Source organism: Hemitrygon akajei, chromosome 1 (assembly GCF_048418815.1).
Source record: "Hemitrygon akajei chromosome 1, sHemAka1.3, whole genome shotgun sequence".
Lineage (NCBI taxonomy): Eukaryota > Metazoa > Chordata > Chondrichthyes > Myliobatiformes > Dasyatidae > Hemitrygon > Hemitrygon akajei.
This window is the reverse complement of record NC_133124.1, coordinates 7,893,170-7,920,229: the sequence shown is the minus strand read 5'-3', so window position 1 is coordinate 7,920,229 and position 27,060 is coordinate 7,893,170. Positions and strand designations below refer to the sequence as shown.

The 27,060-nt window shown below is 46.0% G+C and overlaps 1 protein-coding gene and 1 non-coding gene across 2 annotated transcripts in view; one reads left to right on the top strand and one right to left on the bottom strand.

Moving 5' to 3' along the window:
- LOC140716871 (collagen alpha-1(XV) chain-like) overlaps nucleotides 1–27,060 on the top strand; it is a 327,765-nt gene that overhangs the window by 19,205 nt on the left and 281,500 nt on the right. The gene's annotated exons all lie outside the window — the stretch shown is intronic.
- On the bottom strand, nucleotides 26,928–27,000 carry trnat-ugu (transfer RNA threonine (anticodon UGU)). The gene has a single exon. It is a non-coding gene; the product is annotated as a tRNA-Thr (tRNA).

The window sequence follows — 27,060 nt, the reverse complement described above, 5'->3', positions numbered from 1 at the left end:
GCCACACACAGAGAAACACAGTGAGTCGCTGTAGAGTGTAAGTGTGTAATAAATTGGTAACATATCTGTTTGCTATTTCTCACTCTGAGCTTCAGCATGACTCTCCTTAATATTCAGAAAGCTTTTCAGTTCCAAAACGATGTAAATTGGAATTCAAGTCACCCTGTCAAGAGAAAGAAATCAGACACAAATACAATGTCAAGTGTCTTTGTGACTGGATCCTTGCCTTCCTCATCGGAGACCATCATTCATGTGGATCAGAAATACATCTCCTCGTCACTGACAATCAGCACCAGCTTAGCCGCTGCTCTACTATCTCGACACTTGAGATTCTGTGGCTAGGCACAGCTCAGACGCCATCCATAAATTTGCCGATGACAATGTTGGCAACATCTCTGATGATGACGTGGAGGCATATCTGAGTGAGGTGGATTGGCTGGTTGAGCGGTGTTGCAACGACAACCTGCACTCGATGCCAGTAAGACCAAGGAATTGATTTACTTAGAGGTGCGGTGTGGGACAGGCCTTCTGGCCCCGACTTAACCCCAGCCTTGGCCAGTAAGGAGTCTGTATGTTCTCCCCGTGAATTTGTGGGTTTCTTCTGGGTGATCTGACTTCCTCCCACAGTCCAAAGACGCACTGGTTGGTAGCTTTATTGGTCATTCTAAATTGTCTCAAGATTAGATCAGGAGATTGCAGGGCAGCACGGCACAAAGGCCCAGAAGGGTCTATTCTGCACTGTACCTCAATAATTACTTAATCGTGACAAAAGATTTAGTGCTTCCCTGGTGTATATGACAAATAAACTCTTCTCTGACTTCCAGTCAGGTACAGGTATTGATTTTGACTGATGTTTCAATGACAATCTCTGCCATCTTCATCAGGGATGATGCCTGGACATCTCTAGTCTGGTGGAATTTATACCCCCGTAGTCCATCCATCCTGATTGGTTAGTCCTCGTCCAATCAGGGCTCCACTCTCCCACATTGTTTACAATTGAATTCCGGTTCTTATTTAGAGCGAAACCTTGTTCTCTAGTTTCATTTCAATGGCTTTCTTTACCAGGCAGTCACAAAAGTTATTGGCTCGGCACAGTGAACACCGCTAAAGACACCAAGAATAGCAATATCATTGAGAAATAATGTTATTTTAAAATTATTATTGTTGAACAAGTTTTCTAAAATGCTCACACAACAACACACACAAAATGCTGGTGGAACACAGCAGGCCAGGCAGCATCTATAGAGAGAAGCACTGTCGAGGGTCTTGGCCCGAAACGTCGACAGCGCTTCTCCCTATAGATGCTGCCTGGCCTGCTGTGTTCCACCAGCATTTTGTGTGTTGTTGTTGTTTGAATTTCCAGCATCTGCAGATTTCCTCGTGTGTGCGTTCTAAAATGCTCGTTTATTTCAATCTATTTTTGTTGAGGCCCTCCGTTGGTCTGGGTCGAACATGGATGGTGCGTCCTAGCTGTCTAGATACGCAAGCCAGGGCAGTACGATATGGAGAGCCAGCTGTTGCCCATGTAGCAAGCTCCCCTTCTCCACGCAGCTGATAAGCCCAAGGGAACGGCAGAGTTTGGCACCAGCGGCGTCGTAGGAGTTGTCAGTCAGCATTGAACTCAATGTAGGACTGCTTTAGGGTTTACTCCCAAAGCCTTCTCAATGAGTGGGTATGGCCACAAGGCAACGGAGTTTCTCCTAGATGAGCTGCCAACCACGGCTGATGAGTCCCATCTACCAGAAGCGACTGGATTTAAGGCTCCAGTCACCCGCTCTGCCCCTTGTCCTGACAGCAGAAACAATTCTGCTGGGCTAAGTAGCTAAGCCACACGTGAAGGCTAGGAGTTGGACTCGGTTGTCAGAGGCTATTTGAGACAGACGCCACTGGGAGCATTTCATAGATGTGGGAGCTTGTCTCCATCACTTCTCTCCCCCGGCAACAACAACCTTGGGAAACCAACCGTCTCAGTTACACTTTTATTAATAGTAAAACAATGAATACATGTAAATTAGCAACAGGGCCCGTCTTTTTTCCTTAAGAGTCAATAATTATTGTTAATAATTCATTGAACTATGATTCAGGATTCAAGATAGTTTAATGTGTAAAGGAGAATAAAGTAATTGTTACTCCCGATCCAATGCAGCACAAGAAACCGCAATAAGGTGAAGAACACAATAATATAAAAAAACACAATAAATATAAATACATAAGATAGATTATACTTTATTTATAATTTATATATATTGATTATATCTCTTAATTAAGAGGTACAGGAGTGTCTGTACGGAAATGATAAAGTAGTGGTGTTTGGGTGTGGAGGGCTGGGTTTGTGGGTGGAGGTGTCGATCAGCCTTGCTGCTTGGCTGATCAAATGATCACCTGTGCTCAAAATGACCTTGGCACGTGAGAGAATTGTTTTTAGTTCTGTAAAAGCTTGGCCACCTCTGGTTATAGTGTTTAGTGTAAGAGGTGGATTTGACTTCACGTCAAGCACCGTTATCTTTGAGGCCGCCCAGTAACACTTTTTTCATTCAGAGTGCTGTGGTCTGTGGCTTTAGATTGTTGACCTAATCTTGGCATGTGAAGTGGTGATATTTGCTGAGGCCCCTTGGGGAGACTCTTAGATCTAATGTCACTGGCCTGAGGATTGTGGCCTGCACAGATTCAGTGCGGAGATTACCATTCCCCCGCTGCCAGATATTTGAAGTGCTGCTCGAACTTAAAGGGAGGGTTTTAAAAACAAAACATGCAGGAAAGGACTAGAGTAATTATTTGGCAAGGTAATAATCGGCATCGCAGCAGAATGGCGATTAGCATCACACTATTACAACTCAAGGCGTTCTGGAGTTCCAAGTTCAATTCCTGCTGCCGCCTGTAAGGAATTTGTACATTTTTCCCCTACCGCGTGGGTTTTATCCCACAGTCCAAAGACGTATCAGTTGGTGGGTTAATTAGTCATTGTAAATTGTCCCATGATTAGGCTAGAGCTAAATAGGTGTGTTGCTGGGAGGGGGGCTGGAAGGGCCTGTTCCGTGCTGTATCTCTAAATAAATAAACAAACAAACGTGTATTGCGAATATTGTTGATCACAAGAGATTCTGCAAGAGGAGCTGGAAATCCAGAGCAACACACACAAAATTCTGGAGGAACTCAGCAGGTCAGGCAGTATTTATGGAAGGGAATAAACAGTCGACATTTTGGGCCAAGACCCTTCCTCAGGACTGGAAAGATGGGACGAAGAAGCCGGAATAAGAAGATGGGGAGAGTCAAGTGTTGCGTGCCAGCAGCAACAGACCACAGACGCAGATTTTTAATATTAAACAACCATATTTTCAATTTAATAGTCAATTAAAACAATTACTCCCCTAACCAAAATTAACAGTGCAAAGTATCTTCACTCACAAACTGTGGAGGTCTGGAAACAGCTCTTCCCAAGTCTTACTCAACCCAAAATATGGACAATTTAAACAGAGTCCTAGGATGGAAATCCAGAAGGTTCTGAGATCCACGGAAACAGGTACAGGTGTCTGTGAGGAAGGGTTCATAAAATCCACATTACGATGACACAAGGTGACAGTCACAGAAGATTCCAGAAGTCGAGTGGTCGTCACTCAAATACTAGAGTCCACGCAGGGATAACAAGGTGACAGTCACGGAATATTCTTTAACACAAGTGGTCTCACGTAACACACCCGAATCCATGTATAGGTTAACAAAAAGTGGTGGCCACAGAATACTCCAGAAATCCAAGTGTGGATCATACAAAGTACCAGTCACGTATCCAATATGCACTGTGTGCTGCAAATGGTCACAATAGAACACTACAGCACAGTACAGGCCCTTCAGCCCTCCATGTTGTGCCGACCCATAATCTTCTGACACGGAGAAGTATTGGGACCGCCCATTGCTGTAGTGAACTCGTCAACTCACTCAACTCAATTCACCCCCTCGCTGGTAGCTCACAGTCCGTTGAATCTGTTTAACTGATGGATTTTTCCAGGAACCCCTCAAATCGAATAGAAAGAACATCCACGCGTTTGTTATAATGACGTCAACCACATGCCTAAATGACGTTGCAGTTAATAAAGATAAATGTTGACATGTAACACAAAGGAGGATAAGCTGGAAGGTGAGGGGGGAGTTGAGAAGCTGGGGGTGGGTGATAAGTGGAAAAAGAAAAGGGTTGAAGAAGGAGGAATCTGATAAGAGAGATATTGCTGCTTTCTAATATGAGTGAAAGAGACAAAGCTGTAGCTGTGTTTGATTGGGGTATACATCAGTGGAGTTTCTGTAGTCTGTTTGCAGATCACTTCACTCAGATGGCTGAGATTTCTCTGAAGCAGATGACACTATGGTCGACTTTTTTCATTTTTAGAGATGATTTATTGATTGAGCTACAGCGTGGAACAGGGCCTGCCAGCCCTTGGAGCAGCCACCACCCTGCGATAACGTAAAACTAGCCGAATCATTGACTAACGAACGTTCCAACCAGTGCGTCCCTGGACTGTGGGAGGAAACCCACACATCCCGCGGGGAGGGGGGACAGACTCCTTACAGATACATCGGAACCCCGCCATCCTGAGCTGTAATAGTGTCGCGGTAACCACTGCGTTGCCATGGTGCTCTATTTAATTTTATTTAGAGATACAGCACGATAACGGGACTTCCCGGTTCAATGGGTCCGTGGCTCCCAATTACACCCAAGTGACAAATTAACTTACTAACTTACTAACCGGTAAGGTTAGTTAGTAACTTACTAACTTACTAACCGGTAAGGTTAGTTAGTAATCTATTAACTTACTAACCGGTAGGTCTTTGGACTGTGGGAGGAAACCCACATGATCATGGGGAGAGCGTTCAAACTCCTTACAGACAGTGGCGGATTCGAACCCAGGTCAGTGGTGCTGTAATAGCATTACGCTGACCGCTGTGCGACCCTGCTGCCCTCCCAGGTCTGCCCAGTAACCAAACAAGGAATTCTCTGCCCCCTCACAATTATCCACGTAACCGGTTCCCCGTCAGCAAAATCACTCTCACTATTCCACATCCCAGAGTCGAAGGCAGCAGACCGTCTCATTCGGAATCTGATTCTCTGTGAACCTCAGCCCAGCCCGTCTTGCGCTGCAAACTGGAATCACAGGCCATTTATAGAAGGGGAAAGGAAAGGCTGTGAGATTGTTAAGCAGAATATCTCTTCACTAGATGATAAGAGACTGACAGTCAAAAATACTTCATCATGACCAAATACGGATGTCCCTTTATCACGTGCATATCGAAACATAGAGTGAAATGTGTCGTTTGTGTCAACCGCCATCACACCCATGGGTGGTTGGGGGAGGGGGAGGAGTACAAGCTGGCAGCAGGATGGGTGAGACCAGGTGACGTGTTGGGGGCAGCCCACAAGTGTCAGCACACAGTCCAGTGCCAACATAACCTACCCACGGTGTTCAGCAAAGAACAGAACAGCAGGACGCTCGCTGCTGCTGTCATGTGACTGTCCTAGCCGCTTCGCTACCGTGCCACCTACGACGAATAAGAACAACAATTACAGAAACTAACTTTGAAACAACAGTTACTACACAGTGTAATACTTGAGAGCCAGTCATCACATCATCGGCTTCGAGTCCTGCGCCCCAAACAAAGAGAAGACCAATGAATATCAGGCTCTGCCTTCCTTTAAATTTGGCACCAGAGCTCCCAAACAGGCAGTTTGGTGCAGAATTTGTATAAGACGTTGGTTAGGCCCTGTTTGGAGTATTGCTTGAAGTTTTGGTCGTCTGCCTACAGGAAAGATGTCAATAAGGTTGAAACAGTACAGAGAAGATTTACAAGGATGTTGCCGGGTCTGGAGGACCTGAGTTATAGGGAAAGGTTGAATAGGTTATGACTCTATTCCTTGGAGCAGGGGTTCCCACTCTGAGGATCACAGACCTCCAAGTTAATGGTAGGGGTCTTTGACATAAAAGAAAGTTTGGGCACCCTTGCCCTACAATGGAGAAGATTGAAGGGAGATTTGATAGAGGTATACAAAATTATGAGAGGTATAAGATAGCATATAAGATTATTAAGGGATTGGACAAGATAGAGGCAGGAAATGTGTTCCAGATGCTGGGAGAGTCCAGTACCAGAGGGCATGGTTTAAGAATAAGGGGTAGGTCATTTAGGACAGAGTTAAGGAAAAACTTCTTAAGTTGTGGGGGTCTGGAATACACTGCCTCAGAAGGCAGTGGAGGCCAATTCTCTGGATGCTTTCAAGAAGGAGCTAGATAGGTATCTTATGGATAGGGGAATCAAGGGATATGGGGTCAAGGCAGGAACCGGGTATTGATAGTAGATGATCAGCCATGATCTCAGAATGGCAGTGCAGGCTCGAAGGGCCGAATGGTCTACTTCTATTGTCTATTGTATAGATAGGGTAATTGCAAGCAGACTGTTTCCACTGAGTGAGACTAGAACTAGAGGTCATGGGTTAAGGATGAAATGTGAAAAGTTTAAGGGAAACGTAACAGGAAACTTCTTCACTCAGAGGGTTGTGAGGGTGTGGAGCGAGCTGCCAGCACAAGTGGTGTATGGGAGCTCGGTTTCAACATTTCAGAGAAGTTTGGATAGGTACATGGATGGTAGGGGTATGGAGGGCGATGGTCTCGGTGCAGGTTGATAGGAGTAGGCAGTTTAAATGGTTCACCACAGACTAGAAGGGCCAAAGGGCCTGTTTCTGTGTTGTACTTTTCTATGACTCTCTCATTTTATTTGTATTTTATTTTGCTTTTTTCAAACTTTCACAGATAACCAATCATTAATAATAATAATTATAGACTTGAATCTGTTTTAGAAAGTGTGGGTTTCCTCAGGGTGCTCGGGTTTCCTCCCACAGTCCAAAGATGTACTAGTTAATTGGTCATTGTAGATTGTCCTGCGACTTATCAGGGGTTGCTGGGCAGGATGGTCTGAGCAGTTCCATGCTGCATGTCAATAAATAAATAAATAGACAGATAGACAAGCAAAGGAAAGAACAGCAGTCATACAGAATAAACAGTCCAATACCCTTCATGTGCAATCCTTCAGTATTCCTGATCAAGGGTTTTGGCCTGAAACGTCACCTGAATTTGTGCAGAGGTGTCACCTGAGCTGAAGTCTGAGTAGTGATGGACGTTGGACACGATCTGTACTGTAATCCCTTTGCAAAAGTGTTTTAATTTGAACTGCTTCCTGTGGAACTGGCTTTAAAGAAGCAAAACAAAGAAACAGAGCATTCGCACGATGATTTTTACATCTTAAACACCAGAGCTTCTGCAGACGCTGGAAATCCAGAGCAACACACACACAACATGCTGGAGGAACTCAGCAGGTCAGGCAGCATCAATGGGAAGAAAGTACAGGCCATGTTTCGGGCTGAGATCCTTCATCAGGATGCTCTCCAGAGATGCCGCCTGGCCCGCTGAGTTCCTCCGACAGTTTGTGTGTGTCACTCTGGATTTCTAGCAGCTGCAGAATCTCTTGACATTACCACCTTTTAGAGCTAATATTTGGCTGTAGTGCTGCTTAGTGTATCTTGAGAAAACACAGATTAAAATAGTGCATTCCAAGCTATTTCCATTCCGTGAAATATTTATTCTGTAAGAAACGGTGAATGCTTGAATTCTAAGAATTTAACTGTCTATTCCCTGTTAGCAGCAAACCAGAGTTCGAAGTAACTTTATTATCAAAGTACATGTATGTCACTGTATACAACCCTGAGATTCATTACCTTGTAGACATACATGGCTGGCTGGATTTTGAGGTGAGTAGTCCTAGGTTCGAATCTGGACGGCTCCTTGTACGCTTTCCATCTGTGCTGGGTTGAGTGTTGAGCTAGTAACTCGGCCTCATAAAATAAACAGGCAAAAGAGCTAAAGAAACAGCAAGATTACCGCCCAGTGCACGACAAAGCGTGGAAAGAAACAACACATATTCGGTACATACAAGAAACGCATTAGAATTAATGAAAGGCCATTCCCAACGGGATGGACGACAGCCAATGTGCAAAAGACAACAAACTGTGCAAATACAAAAGAAATTAAAGTAGTAATAATAATAACAATAATAATAAATGAGCAATAAATTTTGAGAAAATGGGATGAATAGTCCTTGAAAGTGGGCCCATAAGTTGTGGGACAATTCAGGGATGGGGCGTGAAGTTGAGTGGAGTTATCCCCTTGGTTCAAGAGTCTGATGATTAAGGGGTAATAACTATTCCTGAACCTGGTGGTGTGAGTCCTGAGGCACCTGTACCTCCTTCCTGAAGGCAGCAGCAAGAAGAGAGCATGAGGTGGGTGGAAGCTGTCCCTGCCGATAGATGCTGCTTTCCTTTGACAGCAGTCCTGATGTGTTCCCGGGTAGGGAGGGCTTCGTCTGTGATGGACTGGTTGTATCCATTACAGAAGGAGAAAGTCTGGCTGGAAAAAAGATGTGGGAAGTTTAATTTTTAAAGTTTGGACTTTGAATTTGCCAATTAGAATGAAAATCTTCAGTGAGATTCATGGAGAACCGGATTCCTGTCGAGACTGTCTGTGGTCTTCCGCCCTGGAATGCAGAGTCGTGTGAATGAGTTTGTGTGTTCACGGGGGATACTAAGCAGATGAGTTGGAAGGTGGGGGAAGGAATTTCTCTTTGGGTTACTGGAAAGTGAGTTTAGTGCTCAGAAGATTCATTAATAATAATTAAGAAATTCCCACTTTATTCCAGATTCTATTATGTACAGCAAATTCCTGATTTTTGGTTTGTGGCAGTAGCCTATTTCCCGTTCCCACTCTGTATTTATGTGCTAGTCACAGTCGCACCCGCTGACTGGGGTTAATTTGAAAACTGACACCCAGAATTCTTCATCTCACCCTCTCCTAATCAGTACGGCCATCTGCTTGGGTCTAAATCCTTGCATTATCCATGGATTTTTCCTCTTTCTATTTTCACAGGGTTATTTTGCACACTGGCTGTTTGACTGGCCTGTTGGGTACAGTCTTCCATTTATTCCATGGTGCTTGTTGGGTTTAGTGTGAATGCCCACAAGGTAATGAATCTCAGGATTGTATATGGTGACATGCATGTACTTTGATAACAGATTTACTTTGAGCGTGTTTTTCCCATATCCACGGAAACACACCCCTCCCGTCTCACCATTTGTTGATGACTCGTAGTGAACTCTGCGTTCCGATTCTAAATGGTTATAAAGCAGGCTCGCTGTACGATTCCCGAATAGCTGTTAGGTTCTGTGGTGAGTTTGGTGTGTGTCCACCGTACAGGCACGCTATTCCGTACAGTCCCAGCACTCCAGTGGGAGCTTAGCAGCAGGATGTCATGTTTGTAAAGCCTGCGGAGTTGCTCCGCCCTTTGTGTGTGCTATTTGCAAAGCTAATCACTGACGTGACACATCAGAGGACTTTTGCATTTGGTGAGAGGGGTCAGGCTGTTCTCCTTGGGCGCGAGCAAATAAAATGTGATTGAGGAATGAGTGCGAGATCTCGGAGCTCAGTCAATCAGTGACAACAGGTTCATCCCAAAGAAGAATTCGGGGCCGGTACAGTGGTGTAGTGGTTAGTGTAGTGCTTTACAGTACAGGTGACCCAGGTTCAGATCCCACCGCTGTCTGAAAGGAGTTTGTATGGTGTCTGCGTGGCTTTCCTCCAGGTGCTCTGGTTTCCTCCCACATCCCAAAGATGTACGGGTTAGGAGGTTAATTGGTCACAAGGATCTATTTAGGTGGCACAGGCTCGTTGAGGTGGTAGGGCCTGTTACAGTGCAGTATCTATAAATAATAACTGTATAAATCCGAATAGATAACTAGCTAACTAATTACCTAACCATTCTTCCCCGTGTCTGAAAACTCCATACCATTCACATGCCAAGTGGCATCTGCCTTGATTCTTACCACTGTACCTCTCGTATCTTACCAGACCCACCCCTGTGAATCGCACCCAGGTCTCGCTGTCACCTTCACTGAGATAGGGGGTTACAGATCCAGACTGTTACCCAGGCTCCTGTCATCATTAAATAAAACCCTCTTTCAGCTAACCTGACCCATTCCCTATTTAGCTTACCCTCTTATCCCTTCTCTTCACCTTCCCCAAATCATGACTTACTTATCACTTCCTTCTGCTTCCCTTCCTCCTTCCCTTTCTCCCATGATCCATTGTCCTCTCCTATCAGATCCCTCCTCCTTCAGCTTTTTAACTTTTCCACCTATCACCTACCAGCTTCTTACTGCAATCCACCTGCTCCACCCACCCACTCTTCAGGTCCCACCAATCTCCTGCCAGTTTGTACTCCTGTCCCTCCCACCACCTTTTCTGACTTCTGGCACCTTCCCTTCCAGTCACGGTGAAGGGTCTCATCTCGAAAAGTCAACTACTTATTTCCCTTTACGGATGCTGCCTGACTTGCTGAGTTCCTCCCGCATTTCGTGTCTGTTGCTGCTGACCATCAGACCATAAATCTTAGGGGCAGAACTCAGCTGAGTCTGCTCCACCATTCCATTATGGCTGATTTATTATCCCTCACAACACCATTCTCCTGCCTTCTCCCCATAACCTTTGATACTCATTAATGAAGAACCTATCAACCTCTGCTTTAAATTTACCCAAAGTCCTGGCCTCCACAGCCGCCTGTGGCAAAGGATTCCACAGATTCACCACCCTCTGGCTACAGAAATTCCTCCTCAACCATTGGTTACCCCTTTTCTGAGGCTGTGACCTCTGGTCCTAGACTCCCCCACTGTAGGACACATCCTCTTCACCTCCACTCTATCTAGACCTTTCAATATTCGACAGGTTTCAATAACTACCATTTTGCCGTGATCATCTGTAACTGAGCCGGACCAGCCATAAGAGCCCCAGAGCCCAGCTTGGCCGGTGACCATCCAGGAGCCTGGGTGACCTGGCACTACACCTTGCCCAGTTCCGTTACCTGCTCTCCCACAGGGGTGGGATTCCCATTTGTGGCCTCTGCCCTCCCCTGGCATTTCAGAAGCAAATCCTGCACCAACAATAATACTGTAATGAAGAGTAGCTGTGTTGGAGAAGTGCTGATGACTCTTTGGTGCCAAATGAAACTTTGAAACTTTCCAGGCTCTGTGGCGAGACCACAGCCTCTTGGCGCACGGGTGAGGTGTTGAAGAATCCAGTATGGGGGGGGGGGGGGGGGGGGGTGGTGGAGGGCTGTGAGTGTTGGCGATGGGACATCTACTGGCAAAGTTGCCTGTCCCATCTCCCTCCTGATGTTGGCACCTTGCCCTCCTAACCACATCTGAGCCTTCTACTGGCTCCCATTACTCAGTTTGAAATAAGCGACACTTGGAAGCTCCTTCGCGCGTGCTGTATTATTCACTGATATGAAAGTGAAAGCTGCTTTGTGTGTGTGTGTGAAGGGGAGGGTGATGACGGCCTTTGGGGTGGCACAATAGCATTGTGGGTAGCACAACGATTTACGGTACTGACGATCCGTGTTCGATTCCCGCGGCTTCCTGTAAGGAGTTTGTATGTTCTCTGCGTGAGTTTCCTCCGGGTGCTCTGGTTTCCTTCCACAGTTCAAAGACCTACCGGCTGGTAGGTTAACTGGTCATTGCAAATTGTCCCGTGATTACCGGCTAGTGTGGCTCGAAAGTCCTATTCTGCACTGTCTCTCAAAAATTACTGAATACATTTCTAGACTGCTGTGTGTCACACAGGAAGTGGAAGGAACATCCAGGCTGTCCCATACCGGACAAAGGACAGTCATGGAGTCATAGAGCATTACAGCTCAGAAATGGGCCCTTTGGCCCATCTAGTCAATGCTGCACCCAGATCACATCCCTCCAGATGGCTTTTATCTATCTGAGTGAGGCCTCAGGAGGTCAGGATCAACCATGGATGTTGCGTCCTAGCTGTCTGCATGATACACAAGCCAGAGAGAGCCTAGCTTGGCCAGTGACCACCCAGGAGCCTGGGTGACCCGAGACTGCCCCTTGCCCAGTCTGACCTGTCACCTGCTCTTCCACTGGTGTGGGAGTCAGCTGTTGCCCGTGCAGCAGGCTCCGCCTCTCCACGCAGCTAACAAACCCGAAGGAACAGCAGAGACCATTACAATTTGGAGCCGGCAGCTTTGCAGGAGTTGCCGGTCAGTGTTGAACTCAACGTAGGACTGCTTTAGGGACTCCAGTTCCAGAGTTTTTCCCTCGGGGTTTACACCCAAATTCTTCCCCACGAGTGGGTATAGCCGAAAGGTAGCAGAGGTTTGAGATCAGTATTTCCCTTCTGCTAGATGAGTTGCCAACCATGGCTGATTAGCCCCATCTGCCCGAAGCGACTGGTTTTAAGGCTCCAGTGACCCACCTTTGCTCTTTCTCCTGTCAGTAGAATCGGTTCCACCAGGCTTAGTAGCTAAGCCACATGTGAAGGCCAGGAGCTGGACTTGGTTGTTGAGGCTATTTGAAATGCACGCCATTGGGAGTTTTTTAATAGGTAGTTAGAGATTATCCCTCCTACCACTCCCAGCCATGACAGCCTTAAGAAACTGTTCTTGTCTATTTATCCCAAGCTTATCTTAAGTTCTACAATTGACCCCGTCTCCACCATAACTCATTCCTCACTTGCACCATTCTCTGAGTGAAGGAATCCCCTTAAATATTTAGCCTTTTTCCCCCTTAACCTATGACCTTGTGCAATCTTCCCCAGTGAGTAGTATGGGGCAGATCTGGCAAAATCTTCCTTGGGAAAACAGTGTTGGTCTTCACCTTGTAGTGTGTTGGATTGACACCCCTGTGACATAAAGTCTCGCTTACGTTTCAGATTCAGGCTTACTGACCAACCTCATTCCCCCGCTCCCCCCCATCTTACACACCTACGCCCGCCACATCAACATCCCACTACCTTCTGATACTGCTAATGCAACCCCATCCCAACCATCCATCCCGGGGCACCATGACGTTCCAGTTCTGCCCTCACCAACCATTCAACCATTCTCCAAATCTATAGGGGGGGGCTTCAATGTTAAATCCCTGTCCTAATCTTCAATGACCACCCTGCTCCACTCACCTGATACTAGAACAGGCTCCTGATCCTTCACTCCTTCCATCCCCAGACCTCGGTCCTGACCCAGACTGAACTTGGGGTCCCCTCCCCTCCCGGGCAAACACAGCAGAAATCCGTGACGGTGATCCACCGTCGAAGTCACCGCTGACATCACTGCAGCGTCAGACAAGTGCGCCAAATACGGCAGCTTTGGATGTCGTCTTGCAGCCTTGTTGTTCCCTGCCCTCAGAGGGCTGAGGAGGAAAACCTACCTTTTAAAGTCAGATTGATTATCAAAGTATGTATACGTCACTATATGTTACTTGGAGAGTCATTTCCTTGCAGGGATTTCTGTAGACATTTCTGCTCCTGGGTGTTGATGTTTCCGTACCGGGCCGTGATGCAACCAGTCAGGGTCCTCTCCACTGGGCAACTATGGGGGTTTGTCAGATTTTATGGTGACATGCCAAATCTACTCAAAGTTCTGTGAAAGTTGAGTCGGTGTCATGCTGCTAGGGCAGATCCTCTGATGTGATTTAGTGTGATCACTCGAATCGTGTATGATGTTCTCCCAAAGGATTTTTCCCTTAATGGTGAACATCTGTGGGTGACTTATTTTAATGTGGGAGGCTGATGCACGGGACCCTTCACTGCTGCAGCCTTCCCTCACCTTCTCTGCCGTTGTGATGTGTCATTATCTTCCGCCGGCCCCACCACTGAGGTCTCGGCTGGATCGCTCTTTGTCTGGACACTCCACCCTGTCCTTGCCACCGCCACTGTCCCTACCATGACCTAACCTCCAGATGGCATTGCTCTTGGGCAGTGTTCCACTAAGGTGCGCACGTGTGCACGCGCACACACGCACACACACACATGCACACACACACTCACACACACACACACACACACTCTCTCTCACACACACACACACACACACACACACTCTCTCACACACACACACACACACACACACTCACACACACACACACACACACACACACACATCTTCTTCTACTGGCATACAAAGTAATTTAACCCGCGCACAAGAGGTTGTCACCCTCTACCTCATTGGCACGTTAAGTATATTTCACGGTCGTACACGATCACATTTCCTTTTCCAGTTTCTGGTGCAGACGGTGTGGACAATGTGGAGTTTGTGATGATTTGTCTGCAGATTTTAGAACTGGCTTATTTATACTGTTTTTTTAATTCAGTGTGCACATGTTGTTGTCACTGGCAAAAAATTGCATGGCAATAGACTTCTGTACACACAGGTCATTACAAATTGGAGGGAACATTGATCTCAGGAACTCCAGAGCTTTTCCACTGTGACAAGGTGATAAGCAGGAATTGGACCCCAGTTACTAGTGCCCTTCCGTGGGGTTTTTGTTGCTGTCCATTATGAGGGAGATTACACAACACACCATTGTGTACACAACACACCATTGTGTACACAACACACCATTGTGTACACTGCCTGCTCGGATGTAAACTGAACAGCTTTTGCAGTACAATTCATAAAAGTCCAAGCCTATGAAGTTCCACTGCTCATTCTGGGATCCCAGCCAGTCTCTAACTGTATCCAGGAACAATTCTTTCCAATAAAAGAGGACCCTCTTAAGCTTTTCATGACTTCCTCAACATCTGAAAGCAGTTTGAATATCACTGCAGTGGGAGGTTGGTTCAAAGTCACTTGCATCGTCTTCCCCATTCTAATGTTCGGTCTGAACAACTGAACCTCTTGACCGTGCCTGCATGCTTTTACGCATTGAGTTGCTGCCACATGATTGGCTGATTAGATATTTACATTGACGAGCTGGTGTACCTAATAAAGTGGCCACTGAGTGTAGAACGTAGATCATAGGACTGAACTGCACAGTACGAGCTCGTTGGTCCACAATGTTGTGCCTACTTTTAACCTACATCAAGACCAATCTAACACTCCCCTCCCACGTAGCCGCTACTTTTATCTCATCCATGTGCTACCCATGCACTCACCGCTCTGTGCTCTCCTTTGAAAAGGATGGCCTCCGGTATTCTTCATCTCCATCCTGGGAACAAGGAGCAAGTCATAGAGAACTACAGCACAAAAGCAGGTCGTTTGGCCCATCTAGTCCATGCCGAACTGTTATTCTGCCTAGTTCCATAGTCCCAAACTCAGACTACAGCCCTCCATACACCTCTCAACCATGTAAAAAATAATCAACCATGATTGAATGGCGGAGCAGACTTGATGGGCCAGATATGTCTTTATGGTCATATGTACCTATCAAAACTTCTCAGTGATAATCAAGATGATCATAAACCCTGTGTTGACTGTGTAGACTTGCTTTTTTTTTGACTATCTTTCACAACCAATGTCAGAGCACTTCCTCACCTCCAGTAATTAGAATGACTTTCACTGTAGTGAGGTCAGAAAAGCATCAGACAATGAGAGCCTGTTTTTAGCAGAATCTCGGATGGCGACGAGGAGAAAGAGAAAGACCAGCTGGATGAGTAATATTGCAACAACCACCTTGCACTCAATGTCAGCAAGACCAAGGAATTGACTGTGGACTTCGGGAAGAGGTTCTTGAGTTGTCAGGGCATCAAAAGTCATGGGGAGAAGGCAGGAGAATTGGGTTGAGAGGGTTATTAAATCAGCCATGATGGAATGGTGGAACAGACTCAATGGGCTGAATGGCCTGAGTCTGCTGCAATGTCTTTTGGTCTTTATGATCTAATTGATGAATTCACCACAAAGCCAGCAAGCTAACCGATCAGTTACTGGGCGTTAGGACTCTGAATACAGGAGAGAATTAGTTAAACCTGTGAAGTGGCAGCTACAAGTAAATTTGATCTAGTTATTTCACAGCAGGCCCTGTTGTATCAAAACGTGTCATGACTTTTACAATAAAACATATGCCCATGATATGTGATGTATGTTTGCAATTTAATTTAAATTAAGACCAGGAGTCAGGGGCGCATTTCTGTTAAGCGTTAAATTGACTGTGCTGAGAGGGAAGGATGAAAAGCCTTCCCTGGATGGATGTGTGTGTTCTTGTCACTAGTTTGAGGAATTCAGTGTATTTCCCTCTCTCTCTGTCCCAACAGTTGCTATTAAAAGTGTTCCACATTTGTACAGACATCACTTTCATGGATGTGTCAACAATGTTTAGCTCAGAACTCACTGCCCTGACTGGTCAAACAAAACTGTTACAGAAACAGCAAACGAAGAATTCTTCTGCATCTGAGTGTGACGGTATTCCCGAGTCTCCAGCTGGGACTTGCGTGGCTGGTAGTTGTGAAAATTGAGAGGAAGGTACCGGCATGATGGAGGCTCTGAGGGGCGGAGGAAGTACGGGAGACCAGAGACAAATTGGTGCTGTACCGTAGAGACAGAAGTGAGGACCCTGAACCACACCTGGGCCACAGTACAGAAGATGGCCAAGGACAGACGGAGATGGAGGACCTTCACTGCTACCCTAAACACCAGCAGGCATGATGGGCAGTGACTATATCAATAATGTTCAGATCCACCTCCGTCAAAATCCAGGGATGCCTGGCACCAGATTTCTTTCCATTTTAGAGCCGATGGACTCATGTTCTCAATATTATTTATTTGTTGTTATTATTTTGTCATTTTATTTGCAGAATTTGTGGTCTTTTGCACATTGGTTGTTTGTCCATCTTTGTGTGTAGTTTTTCCATTGATTCTACTGTGAATGCCTGCAAGAAAATGAATCTCCGGGTTGTATATGGTGATATATATGTAATTTGATAATAAATTCACTTCGAACTTTGATATAGCAAATTATGCAAGAAGTTCTATCTTTCATTAGGAGTTTGAGGAGATTTGGTATGTCACCGAAGATCTTCCAAATTTCTACGTATGTACCGTGCAGAGCATTTTAACTTGCCGCATCGCCGTCTGGCTTGGGAGCGGGGGCTACTGCACAGGATCAAAATGAGCTGCAAAGAGTTGTAAGCTCAGTTGGCTCCATGATGGGCGTGAGCCTCCCGTAGTATCCAGGGCATTTTCCAGGAGCAATGCCTCAAAAAGGCAGCGTCCATCACCCAGGCTGTGATTTGTTCCCATTGCTACCCTCAGGCATCAGCTGGCCATTTGGGAACTCTGAAGTGCCTAAGTGAGAGGGTTAATTAGTGAAACACAAAGACAAACAGCTGAGAACATGGCAGGCATTTGATTATTGTTCAAGTTTTAGTTCCTTAGCCAAAGAATGTCGATGCGTGTTTATAAAGTGCTTCGTTGAGTAAGTGCTCTTATGGGGCACAGTTGTGCATGTTCCTGTTTTTAAATTAATGGATGTAACTAAAAGCCTCTTGGTGAAGCCAAACATCTGGCCAACTTGAGTTGTAGAGTACTACAGCACAAAAACAGGTCCTTCAGCCCAACTAGTTCATGCTATCCACAGCATCCTCCCTGCAGGTTCCAGTTGCCTGCGTCAGCCCCCAACCCTCCAAGCCTGTGAGCACTCATTGAATGCACACGCACACACTGTCTTGTCATTATGCTGAGTGCACACACTTCCGCCGCTGGTATATTCTCATTTCTGGGACCTGAGCCGAGCTGATGGGCTCGGGTTGGCTTTGTGGTGCCTTTCAATAGACAATAGACAATAGGCGCAGAAGTAGACCGTTCGGCCCTTCAAGCCTGCACCGCCATTTTGAGATCATGGCTGATCAATTACTATCAATACCCGGTTCCTGCCTTGTCCCCATATCCCTTGATTCCCCTATCCATAGGATACCTATCTAGCTCCTTCTTGAAAGCATCCAGAGAATTGGCCTCCACTGCCTTCCGAGGCAGTGCATTCCAGACCCCCACAACTCTCTGGGAGAAGAAGGTTTTTCCTTAACTCTGTCCTAAATGACCTACCCCTTATTCTCAAACCATGCCCTCTGGTACTGGACTCTCCCAGCATCTGGAACATATTTCCTGCCTCTATCTTGTCCAATCCCTTAATAATCTTATATGTTGCAATCAGATCCCCTCTCAATCTCCTTAATTCCAGCGTGTACAAGCCCAGTCTCTCTAACCTCTCTGCATAAGACAGTCCGGACATCCCAGGAATTAACCTCGTGAATCTACGCTGCACTTCCTCTACAGCCAGGATGTCCTTCCTTAACCGCCATACACGGTGGAATATTCCATTCCTTTAGTAATGACGATATGTAAATGGGTATACGTTGTCTGTATACTGTGTTTAAGTTCGATACTTCTGTTTACTTTGTAATATGATTGTGACTACATTCTGGGGTGCATCATATTCTCATTCACGTGTCGCCTTTAGTTAACTATTTAAAAGGCATGTCCTGGTGATGAATAAAAGGGAGCTCATCGATCCCAGTAGGAGAGAGAGAGAGGTAGGGGCTGCCAGGAGTTCTTAGCTAAGAAAAGTATTACAGAGCTGTTAGTGTGTTCTCTGGTAGATAGCTTTTAGTAAATATTAAGTTTCCTCTTCACTTTTTCGCTTTGATTTTTGACGCACCTAATAACCTCCCTTGCACTAAGGTGCTGAGTGACACCGACCATGTTCCCTTTCGTCAAAACCCACATATCTAACGAAGCCTCTCCCCTCCATACACCTGGGATGTTTTGTAATTGTACTCTCCTCGACCACTTCCACGGCAGCTCATGACATTCACTGACTATCCTCTGTATAAAGACGTTACCGCGCAGGTCTCTTTTAAATCACTCCCCTCTTGTCTTGTATCTGAACCCTTTAGTTCTGGACTCGCCAGCCCTGGGGCAGAGACTGTGACCATCCACCTTATCCACACCCCTCATGATCTCACAAACTCCTACGAGGTCGTGCCTCATTCTGCACTCCGGGGAATGAAGATCCAACCACTCCCCCTATTCCAGAGAGCGTCCTGGTAAATCTCTCCTGCTTCCTAGACCTACAAATACTCACCACTGACTTATTAAACCTCCACATAGTGTCCCAGTTCCGAGAGCCGATGTCCTGACTGATGGAGCCGAGCGTGCAGAGCGCCTCCGTCGCCGATCTGCCCGTTTGCACAGCGCTCACTGTGAGCCCCACCATCCGGGCCACGCTGCTGCCATTGGGACGAAGGTACAGGCCTCGGGTCCCACACCACCAGCTCAGGAAAAGTTTTTACTCTAAAACCATCAGGCTGCTGAATGGGTGTGGATAACCTGACTCACCTTGACACTCTCCAACTCACGTTCTCAATATTATTTATTCATTATTGCCTGGTTATCTCTGTACTTGCACAGTTTGTCGTCTTTGCACACTGCTTGTTTGTTTGTCTTTGGTTTGAGATCACATCCATTGTAGATTTATAGGCCAACTGCAGTGGGTCCAGTTCCTTGCTGAGGCAGGAATTGACACTGGCCATAACCAACCTCGCAAAGCTCTTCAGCACCGTAGGTGTGAGTGCTGCTGGACAATATACATGGTGACGTGGACAGCAGGTACTTGGGAAATCAATTTACTTTCAATTTTGAACCTAATCGCCCAGCAGCGTTTTGTTATGGAGCAACTTGGGACGCTGGCTATTTCGCTGCAGGACTGTGATTTCAATTACGGGTCTGATGTGTCGGTGCTGAGGAACCTAATCCGCTCCTGTTTAACCCGAGCAGCTGTATTTGCTTTCTGTCGCTTCAATTCCCGCTCTTAAAGCAGCAGGCATTCCTGAGCGCACACACATTACCAATGGTAGCAGTAAAATGCGAGCCATTCAGGAGCAGCTTCCCCTCTGCCATCCGACTTCCAAATGGTCGATGAGCACCCCCTCACTACGCTTTCCCCTTTTTGCATTACTTATTTAACTTTTAAAAATCTATGTACTACCATCATTTACAGTTTTTATTACCATGTATCGCATTGTACCTTTGCCACATAACAACAAATTTCACAACATGAGACCGCAAGACATAGGAGCAGAATTAGGCCATTCAGCCCATCGAGTCTGCTCTGCCATTCCATCATGGCTGATCCCGGATCCTACTCAACCCCATACACCTGCCTTCTCGCCATATCCTTTGATGCTCTGACTGATCACAAAACTATCAACTTCTGCCTTAAATATACACACGAACTTGGCCTCCACGCAGTCTGTAGCAGAGCATTCCACAGCTTCACCACTCTCTGGCTAAAAAAATTCCTCCTTAGCTCTGTTCTAAAGGGTTACCCCTCAGTTCTGAGACTGTGCCCTTTAGTTCTGGATACCCCACCATAAGAAACATCCTCTCCACATCCACCCTATCTCATCCTTTCAACATTCAGTAAGTTTCAGTGAGATTCCCCCCCCCCCCCCCATTCTTCTAAATTCCAGTAAGTTCAGGACCAAAGCTGCCAAGTGCTCCTCATATGCTAATTCCTTCATTCCCGAAATCATCGTCGAGAACCTTGTGAACACATGCCAGTGATTAAACCTGATTGATTCTGAAAATGAGGTCATGAAGACTGTTGCTGTCCGCCTGGTGACTGATCCCTTACTCTAACAAAACCGTCACTAACTTTAGCATTACCTTTCTCAGCTTTCTCGGTAAACTGTCAGAGGACTGTAGCAATGTTTATACTTGTTTGTATGTCTGGGTGGATGCTAACACGTGTGTGCGTGAGTGAGCATTCCTGTATCTGAGTGAGAGCGTGCGCAGGCACATATTTAGGCAATGGTTCACATGGCTCCACGATTTTTGTTTGTAAACTAATTTTTCCATCAACAAATCTACACATATCATTCTCTGATTTAAGAAATGTAATCCTACCACAAGAGAGGAGTTTTGACCACGCTTAGGGGATTTATTATGACTGTAACACAGTTGCTAATTGCTGTTGTATGTATTTCTTCATAATAAATATGCCTTAACTCTTTCATCTCACTTTCTCTCTCCCCTCCCTCTCTCCATCTCCCTCTCCACTTTTCTCTTTTCCTCTCCCTCTTACTCTCTCTTCCCTCTATCTCTCCAGCTCATTCTCTCTCTGCCTCCTCCTCCCACTCCCCTCTCCCCTCCATCTCTCTCTACTTCTCTCTCTCCCTAACTCTCCCTCTAGCCTTCTCAGGGATTAATGTATCCGAATGAGAACCACCGACGTGTTGTAAAACTTGTTGGCGTGTACGAGGAAAAGCAGGCTCTGGCAGGAGACTCGATGGGCCAAATGGCCTGATTCTGCTCCTATGTCTTATGGGTCTGAGGCTGAGCCATGAGTACTACAGTACCAAAACAGGCCCTTTGGCCTGTATAGTCTGTGTCAAAATGTTATTCTACTTAATACCTGGGCCATCACCCTCCAAATTGAAATCGAAACCGCATTCACCACTTCTGCTAGCAGCTCATTCCACTCTCACTCCACCTCTGACTGAAGACATTCCCCTCATGTTCCCCTTAAACATTTCGCCTTTCACCCTTAACCCATGACCTCTGGTTGTAAATCCACCCAACCTCAGGAGAAAAAGCCTCAGGTTCAAAATGTCAGGGAAAGAGAGGGCAGAAGTCAGAGGTTCTGGGCAAGAGTTGGGAGGGAGTGGCAGTGAACAGAAAGAGCCTGTTTAGACTCCTTGGTTAGTGGTGATAAGCCGGCCTCAGTGATTACCAGCACCTCGACTGACCTGCTCAGGAGCCAGGGAATGGGAAGTCACTGATTGGATGGAAGAGGCCAGGCCATGATTAGCAATGAGGGGCCTGGATTGATTAGGAGAGTTGGGAACAGTAATTGATGATCTGGCCAATTAAGATGCTAGCCCAGAGTAGGGTCAAGCAAGTTACTGTAATGAACATAGAAAAACAGTGCAAATACTCAAGGAGCCCAACAGCAGCTGCAGAGAGAGCAAAATCAACAATGGTCTCCCTCACTCTCTCTGTCTGTCTGTCTCTCTCACGCACGTGCCCCCACCCTCGCTCCCTCAGGCTCGCACCACCGCCCTCATTCCCTCACCCACGTGCCCCTCACCCTCACATGCCCCTTCTCTCTTTCTCCCCCCTCTGCCCCTCTCTCCCCCCTCTCTCCCCCCTCTCTCCCCCCCCTCTCTCCCCCCTCTCTCCCCCCTCTCTCCCCCCCTCTCTCCCCCCCTCTCTCCCCCCCTCTCTCCCCCCCCTCTCCCCTCTCTCCCCCCCTCTCTCCCCCTTCTCTCCCCCCTTCTCCCTCTCTCTCATGATTGTCTCATGTAGCAAGATAAGATGAAGATCAGGTCATTACACTGTGCATCGAGGTAGTACAAGGTAAAACAATATTCCTTTTCAAATCCCGGGATTGTTGCTTTACTCAAATCAGAGGGTAGCACTTTTAAGATCCAGTGATAGTCCCTTTCAACCCAGTGATAATCCCTTTTAAAAACACAGATTAGGAATGGCAGGCAGGGGCCATAAGGTTCCTTGAGGCAGCTATGTTATTTAATAAAAGTACAGCTGATCTGACTGTGACCTGAACTATTGAATCCGTCTCTCAACACTCTTCTTTTCAACAATCTGTTTACTTTTGCACAAAGTGTAAGATCTAGCTTCCGCCAGCCTTTCCAGAAGAGAATTCCAAAGTCTAACAATGATTTAAGAGAGAAAATAATCGTCTCAATCTTAAACCTGTGATTCCTATTTTTAAACGTCGACATGAGGAAATCTGCAGATGCTGGAAATTCAAACAACACACACAAAATGCTGGTGGAACACAGCAGGCCAGGCAGCATCTATAAGGAGAAGCATTGTCGACGTTTCGGGCCGAGACCCTTCGTCAGGAAGAAGATCTTTCAAATCTTTGAAAGAAATTATCTTTCAAAAATCATTGGACTCTGGCATGGTGCCAGAGGACTGGAAAATTGCAAATATCACTCCATTCTTTAAGAAAGGAGGAAAGGAAATTATAGACCAGATAGCCTGACATCAGTGGTTGGGAAGATGTTAGAGTAAATTGTTAAGGATGAGGTGATGGAGTACTTGGTGACACAGGACAAGATAGTACAAAGTCAGCATGGTTTCCTTCAGGGAAAATTCTGCCTGACGAACCTGTTGGAATTCTTTGAGGAGATTACAAGTCGGATAGATAAAGGGGATGCGGTGGATGTTGTATATTTGGACTTTCAAAAGCCCTTTGAGAAGATGCCACACATGAGGCTGCTTACCAAGTTAAGAGCCCATGAAATTACAGGAAAGTTACTAACATGGTTAGAGCATTGGCTGATTGGTAGGAGACAGTGAGTGAGAATAGAAGGATCCTTTTCTGGTTGGCTGCCAGTGACTAGTGGTGTTCCACAGGTGTCGGTGTTGGGGCCACTTCTTTTTATGCTGTATATAAATAATTTAGATGATGGGATAGATGGCTTTGTTGCCAAGTTTGCAGATGAGACAAAGGTTGGTGGGAGGGCAGGTAGTGTGAGGAAACAAGTAGGATGCAGAAAGTCGTGGACAGATAGAAGAATGGGCAAGAGACTGGGAAATGAAATACAATGTTAGAGAATGCATAGTCATGCACTTTGGTAGTAGAAATAAATGTGCAGGCTATTTTCAAAATGGGAAGAAAATCCAAGAATCTGAGATGCAGAGGGACTTGGGAGTCCTTGTGCAGAGCACCCTGAAGGTTAACTTGCAGCTTGAGTTGCTGGTGAGCAAGGCAAATGCAATGTTAGCATTCATTTTTTAAGAGGGTTAGAATACAAGAGCAGGGATGTGATGCTGGTGAGGCTTCACCTTGAGTATTGTGAACAGTTTTAGGCCACTTATCTTAGAAAAGATGTCCTGGGATTGGAGAGGGTCCAGAGGAGGTTCACAAGGAAGATTCCAGGAATGAAAGGGTTATCATACGAGGAACGTTTCATGGTTCTGGGTCTGTACTTCCTGGAATTCAAAAGGATGAAACCTTTCAAATGTTGAAAGGCCTGGACAGAGTTGATGTGGAAAGGATGTTTCCCACGGTGGGAGAGTCTAGGACAAGAGGGCACAGCCTCAGGATGGGAGGGGGGGGGTGTGCCTTCAAAACAGAGATGCAGAGAAATTTCTTTAGCCAGAGGGTGGTGAATTTGTTGCCACTTGCAGCTGTGGAGGCCAGGTCATGGGGTGTATTTAAGGCAGAGATTGATAGGTTCTTGATTGGACACGGCATCAAAGATTATGGGGAGAATCCGGGAAATGGGGTTGAGGAGGTGGGAAATAGAGGATCAGCCATGATTGATTGAATGGTAGAGAAGACTCGATGGGCCGGATGGCTTAATTCTGTTTCTGTGTCTTATGGTCTTATGGACTGAAATGTAGCTAGAGTGTTTGCTGACTGATGTCTGGGACATTTCACTTATTGCATCTGCTCAATGAGGGGATGATCTCCTCAGGTTTACTACTTCAAAAACAGAGACAGACAGACATCGATTCACAGAGACATCGAGTCATAGAGAACACTACAGAACAGATACAGGTCCTGTGGCCCATCTGGTCTACCTTCCTCTCCCCATTACACCGCTGGCAGCAATGAAGGTCCTCCATCTCTGGCGGTGTGCAGGGCTTCCTTCATCGTCTCAATAGTTTCCTCTCAGTTTTCAATATTGTCAGTCATGCACGTCCCAGGTAGAGGCTCAGGAATATTGTCGCACACAGATGTCGATCTTCATAAACGAGAAAATCTGCAGATGCTGGAAATCCAGGCAACACCCAGAAAATGCTAGTGGCCAGGCAGCATCTATGGAGAAGAATACAGTCAAAATTTCGGGCCCAGACCCGTCATCAGGACTGGGAAAAAAAGATGAGATGTCAGAGTTAGAAGGTGGATCAAACACAAGGTGATAGGTGAAACCGGGAAAGGTGGAAGTAAAGAGCTGGGAAGTTGATTGGTGAAAGAGGTACTGAGCTGGAGAAGGGGGAATCTGATAGGACAGGACAGAAGTCCATGGAAGAAAGAAAAGGGGTAAGAGCATCAGAGGGAGGAGATAGGCAGGTAAGAAAATATTCTTCATTGCTGTTTCCGAAACAGTTTTGTTTGACCAGTCAGGGTTAAATCTGGAGGATCTGTGGACCACTCTTAGTCTGGTCAATACCCTCTGACCTGTTTGGCATGGATGATTCTACCAAGAACCAAAGGATAATGCCCTGACTCCATTCATTTGAGGCACACAAGCCTCCAAACTATGATAAGCATGTGGTCCTCTTGGAGGCCATCTGAGTCTGTATTGAACCATTGACCTAGTCCCATCGAGCCTGCACCTGGACCATAGCCCTCCATACCTTTACCACCCACATACCTCTCCAAACTTGTCTTAAACATTGAAATCAAACCCGCATCCATCACTTGCACTGGCAGCTCATTCCAGACTCTCACCACCCTCTGAGTGAAGAAGTTTCCCCTCATGTTCCCCTTAAACTTTTCACCTTTCACCCTTAACCCACTACCTCTAGTTCTAATCTCACCCAACCTCGGTGGAAAAAGCTTGCTTGCTTAAAATTATCTGAACCCTTCATAATTTTTGTATACCATTATTAAATTTCCTATACTTAGGAATAAATTCCTAACCTATTCAACCTTCTTTATAACTCAGGCCCTCAAGTCCCAGCTTCATCCTTGTAAGTTATCTCTGTACTCTTTCAATCTTATTGACATCTTTCCACTAGTTAGATAACCAAAACTGCATGTAGTACTCCATATTAGGCTTCACCAATGTCCTGTACAACTTCAAAATAACATCCCAACTTCTGTATTCAGTACTTTGATTTATGAAGGCCAATGTGCCAAAAGCTCTTTTTAAGACCCTATCTACCTGTGACGCCACTTTCAAGGAATTCCGGATCTACATTCTGCTTTTGACTTGTTTTCTGTTAGCCGGCCAATGTTTAATCCATGCCAGTAATTTACTGTGCACTGCAAGCATTTACTTCCTTATGATCGTGCACCTCACAAAATGCCTTGAGGAGATGTAAGCATAGCGAATCCACCATTTCATTTACACTTTACTCCTTCAAAGGGCTCTGGTGAATTGTTTAAACGTGATTCTTTTTCACAAAACCACAGATTACCTTAGCCCTGCTTTAAAGTTATTAATTACAGCTTCTAACATTCCTGCTCTAACAGATGTTAAGCTAAAGATTAAACATTAGCTTTATTTGTCGGATGTACATCAAACCGTGCAGTGAAACGTCATTTTGCATCGATGGCCATCACAGTCTGAGGACTGCCCTGGGGGTAGCCTGTAAGTGTCACCACACTTTTGGTGCCAATGTAAAATTCCAGCATCTCACCACCCGTAACTCTACATCTTTGGAACGTCGGAGCGCCCGGAGGAAACACAGTCCTGAGGAGAATGTACAAAACCCTTACAGATGGCAGCAGAAATTGAACTCCAGGCGCAGGGCACAGTATCAGGATAAAGGGGCGTCCATTTAAAACAGAGATGTGGAAATATTTCTTTAGCCAGAGGGTGGTGAATTTGTAGAATTTATTACCACAGGCAGCTGTGGAAGCCAGGTCATGGGGTGTATTTAAGGCAGAACTTGATAAGTTCTTGGTTGGCCATGGCATCAATGATGATTGGCAGAAGGCCGGGGAGTGGGGCTGAGGAAGGGGGAAAGGATCAGCCATGATTGAATGGCGGAGCAGACTCAGTGGGCCAAATGGCCTCATTCTGCTCCTGTGTCTTATGGTCTTAAGTTCCTCTTAAACTTTTCACCTTTCACCCTCAACCCATGAACTCTAGGTCTTGTCTCACCCAACCTTTGTGGAAAAAGCTTGTTTACCCCTCAAAATTATGAGGTTATACCCCTCAAAGTTTTTAAGCCTCTATCAAATCTCCCTTCATTCTCCTATGCTCCAGGGTATAAAGTCCTAATATATTCAACTTTCCTGGTAACTCAGGTCCTCAAGTCAGCAACATCCTTGTCAATTCTCTTTTCACTCTGTCAATTTTATTGACATCTTTCCTGTTGGAAAATGACCAGAACTTCACAGAATAAAACAGATACACCACAGGCCCCAGTGAGATTTGAACTCACGACCCCTGGTTTACAAGACCAGTGCTCTAACCCCTGAGCTATGGAGCCCTTCGTTATAACTCACTCATGTGTGGCTTTTTCAATATACTGTTCAAATTCCTGACCTGC